Source organism: Crocodylus siamensis, chromosome 9 (genome assembly GCF_052110815.1).
Source record: "Crocodylus siamensis isolate JL-2025a chromosome 9, ASM5211081v1, whole genome shotgun sequence".
NCBI classification, from domain to species: Eukaryota; Metazoa; Chordata; order Crocodylia; family Crocodylidae; genus Crocodylus; species Crocodylus siamensis.
Genome location: NC_143403.1, coordinates 30,295,895 through 30,315,624, shown reverse-complemented (window position 1 = coordinate 30,315,624; position 19,730 = coordinate 30,295,895). Strand labels below are relative to the sequence as shown.

At 44.0% G+C, this 19,730-nt stretch overlaps 1 protein-coding gene and 1 long non-coding RNA gene across 3 annotated transcripts in view; one reads left to right on the top strand and one right to left on the bottom strand.

The window, feature by feature from the left end:
* Positions 1-19,730, bottom strand: part of IRX5 (iroquois homeobox 5) — a 103,912-nt gene that overhangs the window by 8,499 nt on the left and 75,683 nt on the right. The gene's annotated exons all lie outside the window — the stretch shown is intronic.
* LOC149857265 (uncharacterized) overlaps positions 1-19,730 on the top strand; it is a 673,033-nt gene that overhangs the window by 596,218 nt on the left and 57,085 nt on the right. The window contains exon 5 of the long non-coding RNA XR_016444089.1: positions 17,506-17,599. This is a non-coding gene — a long non-coding RNA (uncharacterized LOC149857265). The remainder of the gene's footprint in view (positions 1-17,505; positions 17,600-19,730) is intronic.

Genomic DNA, 19,730 nt, shown 5'->3' with positions numbered 1-19,730 from the left:
TATCACAAATTGGGAAAAACTAGCCTGGGAATAGGGTTACATGATTATGCCTTGTGAGGGAAAGTACATCTTACTTTGAAGGAAACCATCTTTCCCCAGAGGCAGAAAAATGATAGAAATGAAAGGAAAGAAAACAAGACAGAGAAAACTGAGATTTGACCCTCCTCTTAACTACCACCTGTGGTGTCTGCCAGAGAGTCTGCAACTCTCGGATCGGCCTTCTTAGCCATCAGTGGACACATCTACACCCCTTTACTTGACCCATAGGAAGAATCATCCTCAACCATGAAGGATTGCTGCTGACAACAACACATAGATATGCAATAATCTAAGCACACACAGAGCCTTTAAAATCCTTCTGTAATAAATTAGCTTTGTAAATACAAGATGAGACTGCACAATGGTAATATTGCTATGACTGAATTCAATCATTTTAAAATTTTAAGTTTGAAAATTATTCTGTATCAAACAAGTACAAACATTAAGCTGTTCTTGAGAAAAAGGAATGTTATGTCTCATGGTTAAAAAGGGGAGAAAATTGATGGTGACTGGGTAGCAGAGTACAGTATTGTACATTCATAAGAACTAGATCATAAAGTCCGTAATTATGTTGATTGCTCTATTGAATGAATTGAAAACTTTGCCTGAGAACAAACAAAATGAGAGTTTTTCTGCTTGACAATTTTAGGATTCAGCCTAAAATACTGTGTTAACTGTGAGACATATACAGTCAAATCCTGCTCCCATTTGAGTCAATGATAATTAAGGCCCTATTGAGTTCACAACAGAAGTGGGCTGTGCTGTGACTCCTTTAATTTTGCAGGTTCCCACATACATTCCGTTCCCCCAAACACTGATTGGTAGAGGGGCCCCACTTTCAGCTTGCTTCTGATTAGCAGGAAAGCAAAAGCCAGAGTTTTAAACATAGCACCATTTTTGCCTCCTGCCCATCAGCACCAAGCAGCGGGGCTGCCAGGGTCCCTCAGCCAATCAATGGCAGGGAGGCAAAAATGGCACCATGTTTAAACTGCAGTTTTCACTTCCCTGCTGATCAGGAAAAAATCCAAGTATGACACCAATCACCAGCAGGGGGAATGCACAGGGGAACCTACAAGATTAAAGGAGCCATAGCTTACTTCTGCCATGAATCTGGTAGCGCCCTAATGATAATAGTCACAATGGGTGCTTCAGTGAATACACATGCTCCAATGCATTCTAATTAGAATGTGTTGGAGTAGACTCAGTTAATCAAATCTGCTCCACATTCTAATTAGAACATTCTAGCATTGCCACACCATCATGTGTATAAGCTCCTGCAGGTTTTAGAATGGTCACTGGAACATTTTAATTAATGCTTGTCAAATGAGCTTTAGTTAAAGTGTCCCGCAGCCATTTTTAAGTGTGTGGGGGCTTAATACATGTGATGCTGTGGCATTTTAATTAAGGTGGCTGTCCGGGAACTACTTTAATTAAAATGCCCCCTCCTCAGCCCTGAGCATGTGTATAGGCACCCAGTGACTTTACTAGTGCAAGATCAGATCCTTAGCGTGGCATCCTATACAGATTTTGCAATTTAAAACATTATGGGTGTAATTAGACTACTGGATGCAGCTGTGAATCTGGCACAAAGTCTAGTAAGAAAGAGTTGCAAATAGCAGTAATGAATGAAACTCCAAATACCAGGTAAGGAATAATTGACTTGTACTTTAAGAAACAAAGGATAAGTTATGAAGCTGTCAGCACTACGTTTTGAATGCTGTTTCCTTTGTGTTTATGATCAGTTAACTATACATTCCTGAAATACTGACTCTTTCTCAATTACAGGATTCATGAAACCCTACCAATGAGCTAAATGATGCTTTACTCAAAGCATGAGTGACTAGTGCCTCCTGAATCCTGGGGGCACCTGCAGAAGCCACCAATGATGGCAGCCCTGTTGGGGGGGCACCCTGTTGGGGTCCTAGTTTGGCAGAGTGAGGAAACCAAGCTGGCGTCCTAGTCTGGACCTCCCCAACTTAGGTTTAAAGGTTGGGGGAGGAGGGAGGGGATTTAGGACTATTTGGGGGCAAAATGAACAGGAATAGAAACTTTAGGGTTTCACACAGTGCTCACAAACATACCTGCTGGGCTGGTATACCCTGCCATTTGTTTGATACAGAGAAAAGTAACCTTAAATTCAAGTACATCGAAGCCAGTAAATGCAGAAAGAATGCCTTATTTGTTTGAGACTCAAGTCAATCGAAAGTCTAGCATATAATTTTGTTATTGGTCCTTTTCATCAATTAGTATTTGTGTTGTCTGTGTTGTGTTGTTATACAGGCAGTTTAAGCTTTACAATCGTATGTTCTTTGGCTTCCAGGTTTTGCACATCTCCATTTTTGACATTTTATGAAGATTATTTAATGGCTGAAATTACATAAGAACCTGATCACAAAGTATGTTTGCCCCATGTGTGTCATGAGGAGGGTCTCATCCACAAAAGAAGCTCCTCTTCTTGGACTAAATAAGTAATTGGTGTCACAGGAAGACTGTCATTCTGTGACAATCAGCCTTCCTGTAGAAGACAACTGAGACACCCTTTGCTCACAGGCTACCAACTTTGTAAAATCTTGGGTGTCTGCCCTATATTGTAAAAGGTCGTGTAACTAAGGCCTCTGATATATGGAACATATATTATGCAATTCACTAGTTAATCATGCAATAAACTGAGACACATGCAAAGCAAGAATGGCCATAAGTGCAAAGTAATTATCACACAATTAACTAGTTAAACACACAATAAATTTAGATCAGCCACATCTGCAAAGTAATTATCACACAATACAAATTACTGTGCAGCTATAAAAAGAGCTATAAAGTTAGTGCTTAAAAATCTGTAACAACTGTATAATTGGTTTCTATCCAGCTTTAATTTCAACCTGTAACAGGACGCTTAGTAAATGATACTTCAGTTTCTTATGGTGAAGATTTGGGTTTTATTTCTAGTAGGGGTGTGAGAAGCTTCAGTCGCTGATTCAATTTGGAGAATATATCACCCAATTCAGAGGCTGAATCACTGATTCTGAATTGAATCGGGAGGCAAAAAAACCCCTCTGAATCAATTCGGAGCCTCTGAATCAATTCAGAAAATATTTGGAAAAAGATTAGGAAACTCACCGATTTGGAAGGCAGACTTTCAGGGGAACAAAAACTGAGAAGAGGGAAAGGGAGCAGGAGGGGAAAGACTGACATTTGTAGCTGGCTAGTGACTGTGATCTTTCCCTGAGTCCCTTTCCAACCACAGTGCTCTGGGGGAAAGACATAAAAACAATATATAAGCCTCTGTTTGCAGCCTTTCTGTCCCTTTTGTGAGCTATTCCTGCCTGAGCAAAAGAGGAGCAGGCGGCTGGCCCAGAAACTGGTGAGCAGGCAAAGATCTAACGCACCAGGAAGGTCTCCTGTTACAGGCTACTATCCCTGCTGTTTTCATCCTACTGTGCCTTAACACACAGTCACACATCATAAATTTTGCTTGTCAGCACCTTGAGGTACACAAAAACCCCTGCATCTACCTTGTTGAAACTTGGCAGGCTTCATGCCCTCAGAAGGGACTACCGTCTCTGCTATCTTCATCCAAATCTGCCAAAAAGTGACAAAGTTATAGGCATTTCAGTGCTTCCCCATTTTTGTCTATGGCTGAATCACCAAATCTCTTCAAATCAGTGCCAAATCTTCCCAAGCTGATTTGGCCAAATTGATTTGGGACAGTGATCCAAATCTCCAAATCAAATCACTGTCCTTCAAATCATCCGAATCCAAATTGGCTACTTCCCTATTTGCACAGACCTAATTTCTAGGTGTGGTAGAATAACAAACTACAGAATTACAGTACTGTACAAACTACACTAGTAACAGCCTTCTGGTGAAGCAGTGAGCCAAAGGGTTCATGACTCAGTGGCCACCTCTACACAAGATGCTGGCTGCGCAGTAATGACTCCAGCTCTTAGTAGGTGGCATTTGTTTGTTGTTTTGGCTGAGATCATTAAAAATTGCATTCTTTTTTACTTAATCTGTACATCTTACTTCTACCTTTTTCTGATTCACTTTCAGTAAACTGGAACCATTCACTTTCCTTCTCCTCAATTGCCTGACATTTCGCTGTATTAAACCTAGTCTCACACGTGGTTCCATATGTTCAGACTCCTGAGTCTGAACATTGCTACATGTAAGGTCAGAATTCTAGTATCTCCTTCTAGGTCATATCTATGAAATAGACATCTAATTTACCACAAAATATAATAGGGCCATCCAGGTTTTTCCAATTCCTTCTTGGAATTTATGGACCTTCAGTAGAAAGTTTTTTTAAAGGGTTGCAAACTTTTTTCTTCTTTGAATTTCTGCAGCCAACTTCTGCTCGCAGAGAATCTTCAAGGGGGGTTATTTGCTCAGAGAAGTGGAGTAAAATTTGGCTACTGATGTTATCAGCATCAGCCCCACTATCTGAACAGTGGGAATGGGCAGAATCAAAGCTGAGACAATGTCTATCTGTATGAGGGGAGGGAGGTTAAGAATCAGAACCAGAATTGTATTTGCCTTATACTGACTGTGACCCTAATCAGTAGTGAAAACCTTCTAGGACCTGGAGATATTAGCTTTCTCCACCCTCTAATATCACTTCAATTGCCAATCAAATTTAGTTCCTTTCCTCCCCATGGGTCTAAGGTGCTATTATGGGTTTCGCCTTTCATTCAGTGCTCCCACCCACCTACATTTTCACAGCAATAGTGCTTTGCTGTCCTCTACAGATCACGTTCTTTCTCTTTCACTCTCTCTCTCTTTTTTTTTTTTTACACTGACTTTACTAATCTCCTTTTTGCAGCCTATTTGAGTCTCTGGAGGCTTCTCATACTCATTGACTTCAGCATTCATGTCTTTTTGAGTTATACCCTTCTCACCAGTAATTTTGTGGCTTTATTGGATTCCTTCAACCTCATTCAGTACATTTCATCAGCTACCCAGACAGGTAGACACACTTTGGATCTACATTTTTATTGACTAATTAAAGTATAGATGATCTAGTTATTTCTGGCCACTTACTTCCCTATGTGTTTTAAGCAAGTCTTCTGACATCCATAGCAGACAATCATACCATTTCTTACCTCTTAAAGAGATCCTTCCACTTAGACCTTTGGAAGGTAAATTCTCTCTGTTGCTGGTCAGGAGCATTCAGACCCAGTTTCTCAGGCAGAAGGCTGCCTGCACACCCTGAATGGTGTGAAGTACATTATTTTGACCATCTCTATTTGCATTGTGTCTGTAAGCTGGAATGTGCAAACCTGCATGGTGCGTCTGATTGTTTTCACAAAGTAGATGCAGCCCAGGTGTACTTGGGGATGTACTCCCCTTCTCCAACTGAAGGGAATTGTTAGCTGGCGGGTGTGCTGTGGGAGGGAACTGCAGACTGCTCAGTTTCCCTCCATCCCTATAGAACCAGGCCAGGACAGTCAGGGGACTTAACTATATACACATTTATTTACATTAACTTATCACAAGGGAAGGAAACATAGACATAAACATATGTACAACGTGTGTGTATGTATATATGATATCCAAGCAAATAACATAAACAATACCCTCTGGGTAAATGCTATAAAACCTTATACCAATGCTCCAGATACAGGTAAGTCACAGGTAAGTATCTGATCTGAACCAGGTAAACCCCAAAATAAACATAGATAACCAACAGATAAATTATAGGCAAGTATAGGTGAACAATAAGTAAGCCACAATACAAAGTTCTAAATTTAAGACTCTACTTATCTACTAATTTACAAACATAAGAGTTCACAAAATATAAGGCACCGCATCACACTGCTTACACTGCTTACACTGCAAGAACCTCAAAGATAAACTTAATCCCAAGGGGAAACCCCAATGCCCCTTGGGCCTTTTCCCAAACCCTTCAAGGAAGTTGGTAACTTCAGGGGGGCCCTCCCAGTGGGACCTTCACTTTCAGGAGCCCTTAACTAACCAAAGGGGACTTCCCCTCCCCTGTGGGAATACTTTTTCCCTGCAAGTCATGGCTTCCAGGCCTGAAGAGTGGCCCTTGATCTCTGTGCCAAGCTGCTCTCTTGCCTGCGGTGGGCTTCAGGGGTTGCTGTTCCCCTGGAATGAAGCTCCACTATGCAGGGCCTCTAGGGCCTCTGGCTCGGCCCTGCCCGCTGGCTCACTGAGCACCATCTGGCCTCAACCTTTTGCAATGGGTTGGAGGCCTGGGCTGCCTCGTGCAGCTCTGGGGCTTGGTCCACTCCCAGACCCTCCATGCAGTGCCTTCTGCACTGAGCTCCCAGCTGCGTGCCAGGGGTTGCAGACCCAAGCCACCTCATGCAGCTCCCAGGGTCTGGATATCATGCACTGTGCTGTGCACCAAGAGTCTAGCCACTGGAGTGGTCTGTCATTCCCTGCTGAAGGAAGTCTTCAGGGGCTCTTCCAGGCTACTGCTTCGCCCTGCTGAGCAGCTCTCCTCAGCTCTTCCAAGCCCCGCTCTTCTCCATCCCTGATGCATCTCTCTGCATGCTGGGCACGCAGCTCCTTTTATTCGCTCTGCCCCCAAAATTCCACCTGATCAGCAGAGTGCAATCTCAAGTCAGGTCCCAGGCTTTTTTCTTTTTTTCTTTTTTTTCCTTTGCCCCAGCTGGGGCAGGTCAAGCCCCTCCCAGCAGTTGGATGGGCTCCACCAATCATAAGAGGATTCTCCAAGCCCAGACATGCTGGGCTGCATTGGTAAGTTAGCTACACAGAAAATATGTTATAGTTAGCTGGAATGTTCCCTAAAACAATACAGATGCATCAGAGTGATAATTGCTTTGGTATATAAAATATATATTATAAGTCTCAACCTTATAAAGTTAAACTTAGCAACATTGCTGATGGTTGTGAAGCCATTAATCAGTCCACTCCTGTTCTTTTCCTTTTTAAAGCTGAATGGGTTTGTTAGTGGTCATTGATCAGCCTAGCCCACACTGTACTTATGAATAATAAATAATCACTAGAACAGGAGTTCTTGGTCAGTGGATGACAGAAAATTTCTCTTGGTTTTATCTGTTGGTTTCAGTGGGATGTAGCATCAAGTCCTTAATGTGATTAGGTATCTGAGGTGCAAACAAGCTCTGTTTAACATGATTCCAACTTCTTTTATAAAAGAAAATATTTTTAGATTTATGGTGATTGGCCAAATTATGTAATGGATTGCATATAAAACTGGTTAACACCTGAAATTTTTTGTGGAGAATTCAAAATGTTGAAGTCTACATTTCACAGGCTCAGAACTCAAACATTTTTTTTCATTTTGCCAATCAAATACATCATTGGATGTAGAGTGAGGAAGCATTTTTCCTCCAGCTCAGAATGCCTTGGACCACTGAGAATGTTTTTGTCTTTTTTGTAGAATGAGGTGTAATTGCTCCCTAGGATTATCCTAGTATATTTTACCTAACAAATTCCTCTACTGTTTCCTTGAATCAATTCAATTATAAATGGTCTCTAATTCATGATTTCTGAAAGCACTGCATTCAATGAGATTCGGCAAGGCTGATACTTAACTATGGGACAGCAGTGGGTCAACTGGTTGAAAAATGTCGACTAGTCAGCAACCCCACTGGCATTAAGACTTCTCAGGCTGAGATGGTACTTACCCTTCAAATATGGTAGTCCTGATAGCATAATTTACAGCAAAGTTGTAAACAAGTCTGGAGCACTTCTTAGCGTGGACACAAAGCCACTTAAAGGTTAAAATGAACCTTTGCACTATACATTTCTGTGGCCTAGACAAACATGAAGGAAGAAGTGACACATAAGGCATGCATATGGATTTTATTATTGATAGGCATGATTGCTGGAATTTGCCTTAAACACAAACTCCTTTGAGACCAGTAAGAGCAAAGTACACTATTTGGCCCAGCATCTTGATACTTGGTGTTTATTCCTAAAGCTCCAACTCCCAAAGCTTTGTGGAAATCTCAACTTCTACTGCACAGAAGTATGGCAAAAGAAGAAAACTTCAAAATGGGACCTGACTGTACACTAATGGTTTTAACATATAGAAGATACATTTAAAACAATTTAAAACAACTTTATGATTTCTCTAAGGCTTTTGGACATTTTGCTTTGGCAACATTGATTATTTAAGGGATACTATATGTATAAATTTTGCACTATGCTTGGAAATGATGCTGATTCAGCAATCAGTGGCAATCAAGAGGTGCAGCTGCAGTAGGATATTTATAGACATGAAAATCTACCATTTGCATTCTTTGAGTATTTCCCAGGCTTAACCAGAGCTAGTGCTACATAGCTGAAACTGAGTGGGAAATTAAAAGATGGTGCACTAACAGCCCATACTGCACCGTGCCGGCCATGCAGTTATGTTTGACTGCTATATTGCCATAGCAAAAGCACTATAATGAGGGAGTGTGTGGCTACAGGGACAAAGTGTCTTATGTAGACATGCCCAGTGAGTCCTCAGTATGGGGGTAACTGTAGAAAATGAGGAAATCCCAAGTTTGTACAAGACCTAAGTCTCTTTTGTAGGACAAGATCTCATACAGATTTCAAGCAAAAGGCTGAGATCCCTCCTCCGTTTCACCACTAGACGAGCACCATTTGCTGAGATTAACAAATTTGATGCTATTCTTGTTGAATTCAAAGGAAGAACACCCCCTGGGAGCTGTATGCTTATTGGAGGTATTGGAAATAGGCTCATGTAGCAGAAGTCTCCTGGAATCTGTTTCTCTTTTTCTTAATAAATTCTCTGGAAGGGTATCTTAATCATTATTTATTTAATGTAGGCACTGGTATATTGACAGAATGCTCCATTATAAATATATTCAAAACACATATTTGTTACTTAATAGACTCCTGCTGCCACTTCTGAGCTATTGCAGTCTAACATGTACCTTCTGGCTCAAAAAAAAAAACCCTTATAACACTCCATGGCAAAGGAACATTACTGCACATGTAGATTACTTACATTTCATTGCCTAAAGGGGAACCACAAATACATTTTGTTTATTAATTAGTTGTAGGCTATGCAATGAATGTTCCAAATAGCAAGATGTAGAGAGATTTCTATGGGCACAGTGATGGTTTCCTTTTTTTTTTTTAATCTAATCTTGAGTTTCCTCCACCTGCTTTTCCTGCTGGAATAAAGGTGCAAACATTTGCCTGGTGATCCTGGTTAAAGAATCAGAAAAGGGATCTTGACAAAAGCCACACTTTAACAATGAGTACAATGTCTATGTATCTTCTGTGGAGTTTTCCTAAAAATAATGTCCCTGAGAAAGAGAAAATTTGGCATAATTTACAGAGGCACTGTATGCAATTATTACCCCTCTTGGGAATAATGGCCACACCTACATGAGATACTGACGGTGCAGTTGTTACTGAACAGTCATTTAGTACTTGCATACACAAGTACTAACTGACAGTGCAGTAACTGAAGTTACTGCATAACATCCCCAAATGGCTTCTTGGTGATGCTCTGACTGCACAGCATCTTATTACTACTGTGCACTAGCTCATTACTACGGCACAGTAGCATTGCATCACACTTCATGCAATGCGACACTATTGTGCAGTAGTAACAACCTACTGCACAATTAGCGTCTCATGTAGACACAGCCAATGGGTCTTTTTCTGGATGGAAGTCCATAATAACAATATTGTTTTCAGTTCATAGTCCCACATTACATTTAGAGGCAAAGGGCTAGATCTTGCCAGTTTTGCTTGTGACCTCATCATGTATGTCTACCCCACAAAATCAAGACTCTCTGTTTTCTTGAATCAGTGGTAACAGGGAGTATCTCCTTTGTGCAGGTTCAAATGTCTACCCAGGTTGCAAGGCAGGGAAGCTCAGATCTTGTATCTAATATGTACTAGGTCCAATCCAAAACCCAATAGAAAGACCTACAAGTCCCAATGCTTGTCTCTCTTACATCCCTGTCACACAACTGAAGTCAATAGAATTAGTCCTGATTGCCAGTAATCAGGAAGGAAAGACTGATAGTTTTCTGTTATAGGGCATTTATGTACATGCTCCAGAAGTTGGGGGGGAGAGGAGGCACTTTAATTACAGTGGCTCCGAGAGCTGCTCTAAATAAAGCGCCCTGAGCCTCTCATTCATCAGTGTCCCCCACGCTTCAGAATGGTGATATGGGTGCTTTATCTACAGCCTAAGGAGCTTTAGATAAAGCACCTACACCACCAATTTGAAGCACGGGGATGTGGCTACATGAGACATGGGAGGCTGCTGGAGTGCAGCCACACTCCACTGTGCTGGAATTATAGCATACCAGAGCAGCCTCCCTGCTTATGTATAGACACCCATAGTGTCCATGTACATTTTATAGAGGATCATAGAACAATAGGCCACTAGGTTCTAGTCCAGTCATAGTAGCTATCAATTTACTCATAAGTGTTCGGAAGATCAAGGCAGTAAAGGTCTTTGAGTCCTAGGGAGGCTGTCCTGAACCCCTTGGGCCTGATTCATGACTGCATTGCATGAAAGGACAGCGATGTTTTCAAAGAAAAATAAAATATAGCATGACCGTTCAAGGAAATGATTGATTAACTTGTTAATATACACACTAAACAAGAGACATTAATTTTCTTGGCTTGTATCCAAAGTTTCTGCTTAGTCCTATATGATGGCATGTATCAAGGATAATTCCACTCCAGTCTGGCTCATTGGGGTATGGACCATCTTTTTGTTCCATTTTGTACAGTTTCTGCCTCCACAGGTTCTGACCCAACACGAGTTCCCTGACGTTCCCACAATACACATAATTAAGAATAGTAAATTGGGTGGTGTGAAACCAGTGTAAGAAAACTTGGTGTTTTACTCTAAAATTTACACTTCTAACCTCTTCTCAGGAATGCGTTTTTCACATAACAGCTAGTTTGTGTGCTTAGAGCAAGCACTTTAAACAAAATCCTTTGAATGTTCCATGCTATATAGAAATCCATATGTTGTCCAGAATCTCACTCTGTTCTTCATGCAGGAGAACAGAGGAACAAGCATGTGTTTATTAAAGCCATATTTCTTCAGTCAGCTTACCCACTGCATTATAAATCTCGTGTAACATTGGTGTCATACTTTATCTTATTCCACTACAGCATGCCTTGTTCTGTCCTCTTTAGGAGGACATTATCACTGGCTCATGCTAATCAGCGCATCAGGCAGAAATGGGCATTATGTAATAGCTTTTCAATGGTATACCTGGTTTTCTACTTTGTTGGGATCCAGAAGTCATGTCAGTCTCCCAAGGGCTTAAAGCTAAGGGAATGTTAGCCAACAGGGAGAATGAGTAACTAAACATAGTGGAGGAAAGGAACTAGAGTCTGGTTCTACATCCTCCATCTGATGCCCCAGGCATTTTATCGAATAAAGCTGAAGGAAACCATTTTAAAAAGAAAAAATTGAGCATGCATGATTTATCATGTGATTGGAAAGAGTATATTGGAAAAGGTGACTGGCCAAGTCCCATGTTGCCTAAGTAGATCACAAATGAGTGCCACAGATATGGCTCAGTTTTAAATGCCTATTTGCTGATCTCATTAATCTGCTAAATTACCCAGCTCAAATTGCTTATGTGTAAGCTTTACATCAAGGTAGACTATTTTGTATTAGCTGCCATATAAAAAGGAAACAGTCGCAGAAGGTAAGGGAAAGTGAGAGTGAGTTATTGACTGTAAAATAATCCAGTAACAAAGTATTTACTACTCAGAGGGAAACAAAAATTGCTAAGAAATATTCACATTGGTACCTAGTAATATCTAATTTGTTCTCATAGTCACACATTGTTGCTTCTGCACACTCAAGGAAGAGACAAAATCAAGAAAAGAGAAACACATACCCATAATTAACACACAAGCAATCATAGAGTCCAATATTATATCTAGAATACAGTGGAGACACCGCATAAGGAATGTTTATTATGAGCATAAATTGAAAAGCTTTGACATTAAGGCTGGCTGATCCACCGTTATGAATAACAATCCCTAAATTATCCATAGCAATCACTTCTTACAAAGGAAATGAATTGTTGCAACACAATACATCCTTGTTGTATCGATATGATTAGCTAGTTATCCATAACGGGTTGTAATTTGTTTTGATTTTTAAGTATTCTTTAGCAGCAATGCCCTAATGAGGCTGCTCTAAATTGATTAGGTACTCTGAGATACAGCATGATTCGCAGATTATTTCAGAAAGCTGTCAAGATCCTGTGACTTTCATTTCATTGGATTTAATGATCGTTGGAAAAGGTGTGCATTACAGCCAGATACAATCACATTTGTCAGCATGATCCTTTTAAGTGCAATTCAATTAAAGTGTTATTCTCTAATTTTATTATTGCTCAAGCTGAGTGCTAATGCTGGCTACCAATAAAGCTACAGGTAGATAATGGTATACAATTTAATTTAACTAATTGGAGTTTAGTGATCTAACATGTTTTTCATATCTTAATTCCTTGAATAATCTTTGATTTTTGCATCTAGTACAATTCTTTTAATGGAAAAGGGCAACTCAAAACATCAGTTACATTTCAGATTAAATTATCTAGTAACATCTGCTTTTAACAGTGTATCAGTATTCATGAGAATTTTCTTCTCTTACCTACCACTTGTATCCATTTTCCATTGTCAGTATGCTTGACCTTGAAATTAATTTATCTAACTGTGTTTACATTCCTTATTAAGTTAACTGCAGCATTGGAGTGCCAGAAATAGTCTCACAGAGGGGATTTTGGATAGATGACAAATTAAAGGTTCAGGATCAGAAATAAACCAACCCCTCTAACTAGAGAAGACAGGGATTTTTTAATTGCCATTCAAAATAGTTAGTTATGGATAAATGAGTATATAAGAAAGAACACAGATACATGGGGATGTGGTAATTTTTCTATTATTTCCTGTCGCTTTCTTATGCCAACAGTGCAGTTTTCATTAGTAGATATTGGGTGCATCTACACATGCATTTGATCCAAGATCAGTTTGCTTGCAAGTAAACTACTTGTGAGTAAACACTTCCAGGCATGCGTCTACACATGCAGGGATGTGGGAACAGATTTGCTGCTCCTAGCACCAAACTGTTCCCACTTCCTGTGGTCCTGCAGTGGGCCCCTGCCACAACCAGGGGGAGCGTGAAGCTCTGACCACAGCTGCCAGCTGATGGTAGACATCTTGAAAAGGCAGCCCTGCACTCTGCTCCTTGGCCAGCCACTTTCCTAGCCAGGAGCAGCATGCACAGCTCAGGGGCAGCACACAGAAGCTGTCTTGTCATTGCCTCTGCCTCTTGGCATCATGGCTACTACAGCACCTGCCCCTAGCAGTCATGCCAAGCACCCCAGGCTCCTGCTGGCCACTGCACTGACCCTGCTGGCCCACCATACCAATTTTCAGCTGGTCCATGGCCATCTGTACCCTGCCAGCTCCCCCATGTACAGCAACCACTTGCCCAGACACAATATGCCATCTCAGGGCCATTGCCACCACATAGCTGCCACTTGGACCTTGTCCTGCTAACTGGACTGCAGCAGGGACACTGATGATGGGCTGTCAGATGCCACTGCTGAGACCACCCTCACTCTTCTGGTGGCTGCATGTTGTCCACCATACCTGGGGTGACAAGAAGTGGCTGAACACATTCCCACTGACCTGGGACACCTTTGGGGACCTGCTCTAGCATCTCCTGCCCCATCAGCATGCACCCGACCCTCCCCACCAACACCCACCTGGCCCTTGCCCTGCAGAAGCTAGCCATGCCCACCAGCCTCCACTATGTGGGCCATCATTTTGGTGAGGGCAAGGCCATTGCTAGGGAGGCTGTCCTGGAGGTGTGCAGCACCCTCCAGGATGTGCTGGGGCACAAAGTGCTCCACAAGCATGACCCCCTGGCCCTGGTGGTGGGGTTCTGTCCCCTGGGATTCCCCCAGTGCATCAGGGTCCTGGACAGGGTCTTAGACAGGACCCACACCCCTGTCACCTCCCTGTCCCATGGCAACTGGCTCTACTACAGCTGGAGGGGCTTTCACTCTACTGTATTCCAAGCTGTCATTGACCACCATTGTGCCTTCACCATGTGAGCACTGGCTGGGTGGGCAGTGACCATGATGCCCTCATGTTTCAAGACTCCATCATTCCAGCCCAGGTGCTGAACAGCTGCTTTGTGCTGAGGATTCCAGACCTGCAGCTGGGCACCATAGTGGTCCTGCCCCTCCTCATGGGGATCCTCACCTACCTTCTCCTGCCCTGGCTCATGTGGCCCTACATCAGTCAGCTAAACCTCCACCAGGCCCACTTTAACAGTGCCTGGACTGAACCCATACACTGGTGGAGTGTGCCTTCAGCTGCCTCAAGGGATTCTGGCGCAACCTCACTGCCCGCCTCAGGTTCACCAAGGACAACATCCCTTAGGTTATTGTCACAGCCTGCTTGCTGCACAACACCTGTGAAGCCTGGGCGGAGCTGTTTCATAAGGCCTGGGTGGAGGAGGCACAGCAGGCAGAGGATGCCTGGCAATGAGAGCACCAGCTGTAGCAGCAATGGAAAAGGTTCCATCCACCCACCCCCACCCCCACCCCCACCCCTCCTGCTGAGACCCTGGCCAAGCCCACCTGCCACCGAGGGCCAGAGCACCAGGTGCAAGAGGCACTGGCTCCCAGCTAAGTCTCCCATTCCTTCTCAGTCCCCAGGGGCAGCCTGCCTCCCCCACCCCATTCCCAGGCAAGGACAGGCCAGGATCCTGGCAGCATCTGCTGCCATGTCTCCAGACTGCTCTGTCCCCTCCTCTCCTCCTTCAGGCCAACCATAGTGCTGCGCTGCTGCCTGGCTTGGGGGTATGGGGTTCCCAGACTACTAGGACAATGAGCTGCCCATGCCCTGCACTCCCTGCAGGGGGCCTCTCTGGGGAGGCACCCCAGGACATGCACCACTCCCCCTGCACCGTGCTGGCACTATACCCTGAGTGTTCCACTGCTGCATATGTCCCAAGTGCTATGCAAGGAGCTGTTTGCATGGACCGAGGGGTGGCTAACCCACTACATCCTGCTGCTGCTGGTTGCCATGGTGTCCCAGCCACACCTGCACAGCTGGCACAGGCCCTGAGCTTCATGGTGTGAGTGGAAAGCCCAGACTGCTCAGCAACCTCCACCACTGCCTGGAGGGCTAGCTGTGGCTGAGCTACATGTCCCTGCCTCCCCACAGCTGACAAGGACATCACTGCTGGCATTGTGAGAAGCCCATGCCCACCCAGCTGCAGAGGCACAGGCTGCTTAATAAAATTTTGCACTGTCTCCTGCTTCCCTGCATGCTGTGGGGGATGGGGAAACCAGGGGTCAGAGGACTGCAGCTGGCCTGAGCCAGGAGGAGGGGCAAGGGCCAGGGCTGAGGGAAGGGGCAGGGGCAGCAGATGGGATGGGATGGGATGGGATGGGATGGGGTGGGGTGGGGTGGGCCCTCCCAACAGTGCAGAGCCTACCATGTGGCTGGGGCTAGCATGGATGGCAGCTCTGGTTAGTCCTGTCTAACAGCAATGGCATGTGGCTCCAGGTGGACTTGTCAGATGATGGGGTGCAGTGTGTGGGTGCTCAGCCAAAGGCCCCACCTGGGTTGAAGCTGGCACTGCTGGCATCCAACAGTGACGTGACCAGCTGCACTTCATGGCTGGGGCTGGGGCTGAGGCTGTGGATCTGATGGGGCAGGAACTGGCCCAGGCTTCCCAAGCTCCTGGTGGAGGCTGGGAGTGGGGAGCTTGGTGGATAGGCTCCGAAGTGGGGAGCACTGTTGGATAGGCTCCAAAGGTTGTGGCTGGAGATGGAAACCCGCTGTGTCCACAAGACCTTAACCTTTATGCAGCACTGCCACACCAACTGGTCATGCCTGCATTCCTACATCCTGCCTGACAGCACCTTGTAGGCATGGGAGTTGGAGCTCCTGATCCATGTGAACTGCTGCTGCACCTCCACCTTGCCCTAGAGCACCATGAGGACACCAGTCTCCTCCTGTGACCAGCTAGGGCCCTGGGTTGTGGGGTGTAGTGTGGACAATGACAAGGCCATTGGGTTGCCTGCTTTGGCTCTCCAGGCCTCTGTGCAGGAGTCCCTGCACTGCCAGGTTGGGGCAGCCATCTGCAGTGCCCAGCACTGGAGCATGGCTCAGGACTGGCAGCCATACAGCAAGGCATTGTACCACAGCACCTACAGACTCTGGTCAGTTGACGGGGGGGTGGGCTGCAAGCATCTAGAGCTGGGAAGGGGCCAGGAGCTGCCTGCAGCTGGGCCTGGGTGCTGAGAGGCCTGGCAGGATCCTGCAGCAGCCTGCAAGCCTGGATGGTGTGGGTTTCACAGCCACACAGTACTGCAGTGCCAGACAATAGTGCCAGAGTGCAAGCAGGCTGCTGCAGCTAGCCTGTGGACTGCCCAGGGGGACACAGGGGCCTTGAACGGCCACAGGCTGCCTGCTTGTGTCCTAGGGCTCTGAGTGCCTGTAGGCTTTTAAGGGCCTGAGCCTGAGGCTTGCAGAAAGCCAGGCCAGCCCTAGGGTAGAAAAAGCTCCCAGCCTCAGAGCCCTGGATCTAGCCTCAGGCTGATTTCCTAGTGGTGGGGCTGACCAGGAGCAAATCTGCTACTGGCTGGCATCTACACGTGTTACTGTGCAGTAGCTACTCACAAGTAAACTTGCTACTTCCATTTGCAGATAGCACATTTACTCTCAAGTAGTGATTTTTATTGAGCAGTAAGCATGTGCATGTGTAGACGCACATGCTTACTGCACAGTAAATTATGCTCCTGTACAGAAAAGTGTCTCATGTAGCTATGTCCACTGTCTCCTTTATTGCAAGGAGTGGGTAGTAGTGTTGAAAGAGAGGGAGAATTGTCTGGTAAGTTATGTTCACAGGAAACTTAGAACAAGAATTTCTCTGATTGCAGTGCCTGAAGCTATATTGCAGCAGATTGACTGAACCCTACAAGATTGCACTAAGACACAAGAAAAGGTGAACTGTAAAAGTTGTGATGGTGTTCTCCTTTCTACCAATTTTTACTGTTTTGACTACACCACAAATATACATAATATGTATCTTTTAGCATTTTGAATTAAACAAAATTTACAACTTCCTATTTTCTGGAAGTTATTTTCAGTTCTCTGCAGACCCCTGGTCCCTCAGGGAATGTCAGTGGAGAGCAGGAGTGTTCCTTATTCTTCAACCCTATTGTCATTTTCCCTAAAAAAACTATTGCTACCAATTCATGCTCAGACCACATTACACTCATGAAGAGACAACAGACTCTATACTAAGCTGATGCCAATTGGTGTAGCTGCTTTGCACTGAGTCCACAGGACACTTTGCATTTCTTCTGCTAGTTCGTTTGAGTTCCTATTACCAAAATACAGAAGTGCCTAAGAGGCTTTAATGTGTTTTCCTCATAACACCCCTTTTAATAAAATATTATTATCCCCATTTTGCAGATGAGAACTGAAGCAGAAAGACACTGTTTTGCCTTAGATGGCATGGAAGTCTGGGATAGAACAAGGATTTGAACCCAGGTGCCCCAAGTCTCAGGTTAGTATTCTAATCACTTGATTACAAAAGCTGTCACTAAAATACGAGTGTCTATTTGGCCCCTGTTTACATGGTAGCTTCTTCATGTCTTCAGACACACTGTGCTGTTGGAGGAAGGGGTGATAGCCCCTAAACCCAGCAATGTAGGGATGCAGCCAGGCACTCAAAGCAAAGCAGAAGTGGTGACTTCCAGTTGCTGCCATAATCATGAACATGCAGCTGACAGCAGCAGATGCTTGTTTTGCCACCCATCCCTGCAAGTTAGTACCATGGAGGTTGCCTCTATCACCCCTTTAGTTACACCACTGCCTAAACCAGAAGCAGCGTAGCTGCATCTGCATGGTGCCATGGGTAGGCTACCTGCATGAAGACAGGCTAATTGAGGTTGTCATTCAGCAGTGTAATTAGCTGGTCCAAAGATCTAGATGGATGTGGCTGCACTGCTGATTTAAGATGTAGACTGGACAGTGTGTTTGAGGACACTACTTTTGAACATGATAAATTGATCCTGTAGACCTGGTCTCTGTTGCACTCTGCAGTATAATTAACTTAAACATGCTTTTGCGCTGTGGTTATTTTCTTTTTTAAAAAATGAGGCATTTATATGCTGCAGAAGTGAAATCTTCAGAATCCAAAATAAAGTGGTTCTATTGATCAAGATTGTTGTAATCATTTTGCATTTGTTATGTGTTATAACCTTTTGTAATAGATGGCCATGTTCGCATACGCCAACTAGAGGTTTGCATAGTGTTTATGTAACAGGTGCTAAGTGAATAAGAGACTCTAGGGCGGCAGTATAGAAGAAACATGCGGTTGGGATTTTCCACACGGGGTTTCTCAAGGGAAAGTCCAGGGTCTGTCAGTAATGTGACAGTCACCACTCTGAGCCAATGAAGAAGTGCCACATGTGATTAGACCGCCCTGCATCACTGAGGGTATAAAAGACATTGCATTACGAACTTTGGGGTCTTTGCGCGCCCAACGGAACGTACTCATGGATCAGTTCGAACTCAGAACGACCTTCGGCCTGGCCAGCCGGAGGGGAGGACGCCAGACCCGCCTGATCCCGGCGACCAACCCTGGAAACACCTCGCCAGAACACAACAGCAGTCTCACGTGTCGCTAGGGCAGGTGAGACGTGGTGAGTGTGTGTCCACTGGCGGACACAACACCATTGATTCTGTTTTGTTTAACGTTTCATCAATAAAGTTAAACCTGACCACCTATAACATCACAGAGCATGATCTGCTGTAAGCCCAACTATTGAAAGATCCTGTAACAAAGATGATGTGACCTCAATTTTCTCTAGACTTTCCACTAAAAATGTCCCAAAAATAAACAACATATGGACCTGCTCCTGTTCCCATTGAAGTCAATGACTTTCCCTATATTGGATACTTTATAAGTAGCTATGTATCTGAATAATTGGTACAGTGTATGTTGTATGTCACCTTCTATCAAAATACACCAGCTCATATATTTCCTGAGCATGTCAAAAACAGTGCTGGTACTGGGGACATACATTGTTCAGTGTTCAGCATTGTTCAATGTTCAGAACTGGAGTTGTTAGTCTTTAGACCTTAGTTGTTTGTCTCAAACCATAGTGGTTTCAGATATACCAAATAGGTTAATAATCCTGTGTGTGTCAAGCCCCTGTGTCTGACAAGCTTTTCTTAATATTGGAGGAATCAACTCCTGACTACAGGATCCACTTCCAATACAGTGATCTAGACCCCCAAGAGAAGCAGCGCAGTCCATTAGAGCTGAGGGTCCCTCCCCACTTGAATATTCTGGCCTTTATTATACACAAGTGTAGGACTGATGACCAAGGACAGGGAATAAGTGAGAAAGGGAGAAAACCTTAGTACTGTGTGTTCAGTGCAAATCAATTACTCCTTCTGCTACTGTATATTATACTCAACAGCAGTAGGGTGATTTGATATTTGCATACCAGCTACTGAATAAGAGAGTTCATCTGTAGGCTGCTAATTATTCATTTGCACTAGTCAATACATAGTTTCAAATACATTCTGAATCAACAGGATGGCTGTTGATAAAATTCATTCTGTCCCCCACTATTTTTAAAGTCATGACATTGACAGCTGGTATAAAATCACTATGCATAATTATA